The sequence below is a fragment of the Meles meles genome, chromosome 2 (assembly GCF_922984935.1).
Source record: "Meles meles chromosome 2, mMelMel3.1 paternal haplotype, whole genome shotgun sequence".
Taxonomy (NCBI): Eukaryota; Metazoa; Chordata; class Mammalia; order Carnivora; family Mustelidae; genus Meles; species Meles meles.
In genome coordinates this window covers 95,028,954-95,034,953 of record NC_060067.1, presented here as the reverse complement: position 1 = coordinate 95,034,953, position 6,000 = coordinate 95,028,954, and the positions used below count along the sequence as shown (strand labels likewise).

At 34.0% G+C, this 6,000-nt stretch overlaps 1 pseudogene; it reads right to left on the bottom strand.

Annotated features, from left to right (window-relative positions):
• Positions 1-503: 503 nt before the first annotated feature.
• Positions 504-6,000, bottom strand: part of LOC123936869 — a 29,582-nt pseudogene continuing 24,085 nt past the window's right edge.

Genomic DNA, 6,000 nt, shown 5'->3' with positions numbered 1-6,000 from the left:
TCTAATACAGATCATTCATAAAAGCAATTTATTAAAAAGCTTCCATCCTTTTGTTTGTTTATTTGTGTACAATTTGCAAAAATATCCTCAGAGTGGAATATATGTGTATGAGACAGAGAGAGCCACCCAGGCACGTCTATCTTTTTTGGTCAAAACATTTTCATGCCGTCCTTCCTTCTACTATAAAACATTTTTAAATGAGTTGAAATTAAGGAAGGACAACACCTACTAGAAAAGAAGAGACGAGGGGTTCCTAGGTGGCTCAAGTTAAGCATCCTGCTCTTGATTTCATCTCTGGTCATGATCTTGGGGATTGAAGGGTTGAGTCCTGCATTGGGCTTTGTCTGTCTAAAATAAGTATTTTTTTTTTAAATAAAGAAAAGAAAAGAGGAGAAGAAAATTCTATTGGTTTGAGGCTTAAGATTCTCCCCCAAACCAGAACCGGTATCTGGTAAGGGCAGAAAATGAGTATGTGCAGGTGGCATCACTGATGATTCAGAGATTTAGTGGCCCTTCAGTGCTCCTGCTGCATAACTCACTGAATTGTCTTACAAGTTTCTACACTGGCTTGACTGGCTATTCTTTTGGAGCTCTGTGATAGCATTTAATAGACCCCAATGGGATGTCTTCCACATAGAGTATGGTGGTATTTATTTAAGTAATTGCTAAAAGATGTGGGATCTAATTGTCCTATAATACTCATGCCCATTTTAATCTATATGTTCGAAGAATCTATAAATCTCCCATGGGATTCATCATAGGAAGCATAAGGGAAGTTTTGACCCCACTGGAAGAAATCAAAAGAAACCACAAAGAGATTACTAGGATCTGCTCAATATTTACTGAAGAGTTTTCCAAATTCCTGTTCTTTTGACTCACTCAGAGCTCCAACACAGGAGTAATGATAAAATCACCCTCATGGCTTTCTATGGCTTTATAATATAAGGCAAATTTTCAATACTGTGCTTATCTTCATCTGTCTGCAGAGGCATTAATTCAAACATTCTATCTTCCATAGTTTTCCATAAATCCTTTGGTCAATAACAAGGTCATATAATAGATAGATATAAACATATATATCCACACAGAGAGGAACATATGATGAGAAGGTCTCAGGCAGAAAATACTCCTGAAAATAGATGGATCCACTTGCTTGTAAACATGAAGCCTGAGTACCACAAGGCCCACAGTACATATAGTACATACATCCTACATGAAGTGCACTAATGGCTCTAGCAAATCTTTTTGTAGACTGTACTTATGAAAGCCAACCTTCTAGCCATGCATTCCCCTGTGATCCTGAGGCTGTGTACCAGCTCCTGGAGTGATTGCCTTCCCATCAGACCATTGTGTTGAACAACTTGGTGCCTGTACCACCCACCTATCATGCATGATATGATGTACAAGATTGAATGGGGAGGCAGCAGCAGCAGGAGCAGTTTGGCAAGGGGACAAAGCATTGAGGGTCCAGCTCAGGATGGAGGCTGCAGTATGGAGGTGATTAGCATGGAAGAAGAGGAGGAGAAAGAAGGGGAGGAGGAGGAGGAAGAGAAGAAGAAGACAGGAGATAGTAGCCTGGGTGATGGTGGTGGGAGCAGTAGCAACAATCATCACAAACTCCTGGGACTGCCAGAAGTTGGGGCCCCAGCAGTTTCATTGGAGCCAGGAAAGGCCTAGCCCTGGCCCCAACTCACTGCTTTCTCCAGCCTACCCCACATCCCCCAACAGATTTAAATATTAATTTCAGTCAAAAGACCGCACAGAAAAATCCAAAATAATGTTTGACCACAGACCTGGGCACTAGGGCCCAGCCAAGTTGATACATAATAAATAAAATAAATTAATTGTGGTTAATTATGATTCCAACACAGTTATTCTTCTTTAATTACTAAGTTGTCTGAAATTAATATAAGGGAATGTGGTGACCAAGTAAATGGTAGGAGGTTCCCAGAGAGCACTTACACAATCTTTTGTCCTCATCTGTTCAAAGTTCATATAAAGATCTTCACATAGAACACTTCAGATTTCACTTGAACCACCCCCATCCCACTTGCTTATTTTTCATTCCATCTTTTGGATCCCATGTATGTAGAACTTTCACTCAGGTCCATTATCATGACCTTTTTTTTTTAATGAAAGATCTTCACACCAGTGTTGAATCAGTCCATCCTCCCCCCCATAGTGATAAAAATGTAATAATGCCCCTCCTGTTTTTTTTTTAAGATTTTATTTATTTATTTGATAGAAAGAGAGAGATCACAAGTAGGCAGAGAGGAGGTAGAGAGACAGGAGGAAGCAGGCTCCCCGCTGAGCAGAAAGCCCCATGTGGGGCTTGATCCCAGGACCCTGAGATCATGACCTGAGCTGAAGGCAGAGGCTTAATCCACCGAGCCACCCAGGTGCCTAGTAATAATGCCCCTCTTATTTAGCAGGGATTCAACATAATTATTACATTTATGTTCAAAGGAGAATGATATATAGTATTTACAAATTTATAGTCACAACTCACACATGAAAAACTATATTACAGAAAAACAGAACTAATACTTGTTCATCCTTGTAGTGCATGTTCTGTATAAGTAACTGGACTTTCCTTTCCTCAGTATGAATGAAATATGACTCTAACATATTCAAATTAGACATATAATTCAACAAAAAATATGGTTTATAATATTACCTGGAGACATGAACCCAAAGGGGCTCTATTTGGAGCAAGCTGATGAAGAGCAATCATGTCTCAGACATATGTATAGTATATGTACATATACATATGTATGTAACATATATATTGTTTTAACAAGAGACTACAGAGAGCTGGCTATTCTTTTAGTTATAATGCATGAATCAAACTACATTAATATATTTTGTTTGTTCAATTACTTGATGTTTAAATGCATGTGTATATATACATACTAAAAAATAATATATTGATGGCTAGAATATCTTCAACTATTCTACTGCCCCTCTTTAATTAACTGCCAAGGCTCATATATTAAAAGTATATCTGATGTCATGGGGATTTTTTTAGAAGATATTTTTTCCTAAACTACAGTTTCAAAAAATCTGATCATTTTCTTCTAATCAATTTAGATACCCTCCTAACACATACTCTCATGATTTTTATTTATTTCACAAACACCTTACCATTTTTTTCTAATGAAAACATATTTTATTCACAACTTTACACTTACCCATATTTAGTGCTTCAATGGCAATTTAGACTTTGGTTATTTGAATACTAGAATGTGGTGAATTATATACCATTTACAAACTTGACTCTAATCACTATCTGGAGGTGACTTGCATGACGGATGAAAAGAGTCCTTTGAGATTAAAACTATATCATCTAGTATATTCTTTTAATAAAAAGAGATATATCAATAGAATAGATTTTAGAGAAAATTATATGAATTTCCTCATGCAAGTCTCTAATTATGAAAATGATTAAACTCACGAAGCACCTGAAGTCCAGTGGCTTTTCTATAATCACAAAAGTTTATCCTGAAAAATCTAGACTATTCCAAATCTCCTGACTTTTAAATCAATATTCTTCTTAAAAAAAAAAAAAAGTTCATATCACCTAATGATAAATTTGTCTCACTCATGTCTTTGTTTTTCTATTATTTTAATTAACCTAGAGAAATGAAGAAATAAAAAATAATTCTGTTATATCATTTTAGTCTACTAAAGATGAATTCCATATGAATATCCAACAACCTGGTTAAATAAAATTATAATAAAACCAAAATTATGAAGCGAAGGAAATTGTTTATTTTCTTAAAAGTTTAAGTTGGAGTTCTAAAGTTACATATAGTTCAAATAAGCTTGAAATAAATGTCATGACTTGCAGTTGTTACCTCATTAAACAAAATATTTATAAATGCAACCATCTAATTTTTATTTTTCTTTAAATAGAATTACCTACTATACAGTACAGCAATTTTTTCATTCAGAACTGAAATATTATATATCATAGATAGCATTTTACATATAGTAATAAAAAGGTAAAAATACCCTTTCAATTTGAAAAATTTTGTGATATTTAAAATTCTTTAGAAGATTTTATTATTTATTTATTTATTTATTTATTTGAGAGACAGCAAGAGACCGTGAGAGAAATGGCACAAGTATGGCAGGGGGGCAGAGAGGGAGAGAAAGAAACAAATCCCCCTCTAAGTGGGGAGCCCAATATGACCCTTGATCCCAGGACCCTAGATCATGACCTGAGCTGAAGGCTGACACTTAACTGAGCCACCCAGGTGCCCCTTGAAAAGTTTTGTGACTTATTAAGGTAAACCTATTGTCTTCTTTTTTTTAGTTATAAAAAAATGAAGTTGGACTCTTACATAACACCATATGCAAATATTAAAATAATTTATGACTTAAATCTATGAATAAGACAATAAAATCTCTAGAAGAAAGCAGGGCAAGACTGCATTAGATTTGGCAATAATTTCTTGGCTATGTCACCAAAAACATAGAGAACAGAAGAGAAAGTAGACAAAACTGACTTCAGGAATAACAAAAAAAGGGACATCAAAAGATACTATCAACACAATAAAAAGACAACCCACACAAAGGGTAAAAACATTTGCAAATCACATATTTGATAAGGGATCAGTTCTAGAATGTATAGAAAAATCGTAAAATTCAACAACAACAAAAATTTTTTAAAAACAATTTAAAAATGGGCGAAGTCTTGAATAGACATTTCTCTAAAAAAAGATAAAAATGACCATAAGCACATGAAAAGATGCTCATAACTAATCATTAAGGAAAAGTAAATCAAAACTATAATGAGATACTTCTTCACACCCACTAAGATGACTATCAGAAAAACAGAAAACAACAAATGTTGGTGAGATATGGAGAAAATGGAACACTTATGCATTGCTAGTAGGAATATAAAATAGCATAGCCAATATATAAAAATGTATGGCTCTTCTTCAAAAATTTAAACATAGAATTACCATATAAGCCAGCACTTCTATTTCTGAGTATATACCCTAAACAATTGAAAGCACAGTCTCAAAGATATCTGTACATCCATATTCATGACCACTGTGTCCATTGTGGTCATTGTGACTAAATTGTGTCCATTGGCAGATTAATAGATAAGCAAAATATGGTATATACATATGATGGAATGTCATTCAACTTTAAAAAGGAATATGGTGCAATGTGAATGAACCTTGAGGATGTTATGCTAAGTGAAATGATCATCTCACAGAAAGGTAAATACTATATGATTCTACTTACATAAAATACTCAAAGACGTACAAATCATAGAGACAGAAAGTAGAATGATGACTAGACAAGGGACTAGAAAGAGGGAAATGGGGAGTTATTTTTTAATGGATACAGAATTTCTATTTTGTAAGGTGAAAAATTATAGAGATGGATGGTAGTAATGGCTGCACATTATAAATGCATTTAATATCATTAAATTATACACTTAAAATTGGTTAAAATTGTACATTTGATGTTATATATATTTTTCTGTGATAAAGACATTGGCAAAAATAAAAGTATATTAGATTAAAGGGGTATATATATGCACACACACACATATGTATCCTCATATATATACATATATATATATATATATATGTATACATATATACATTTCCTGAGAGTCATCTTAGTGGGTGTGAAGAAGTATACATATGTATACACGCACACACACACACACACACACACATATATATACTCATCATAACAATTTCTTTTTTAGTCCTACATTTAGATTTTATGAAAATATTTCAGCAAATATTTTGTCCAACAAATTAGAGAAATTAGTTGGACTCCAGTATGTTCAAGCATTGAATATGAAGTCATTTTATCTCTCTCCTTCCCCTGAAATTCTCAAAATTACAAAGATTTGTTATGAACTTGTTTCTTTGAATTCATCTATTTTAAAGATTTATTTATTTAGAGAACAAGTGTGAGCCAGGTGAAAGGCAGAGGGGGAGGGAAAGAGAATCTCAAGTGGACTCCCTG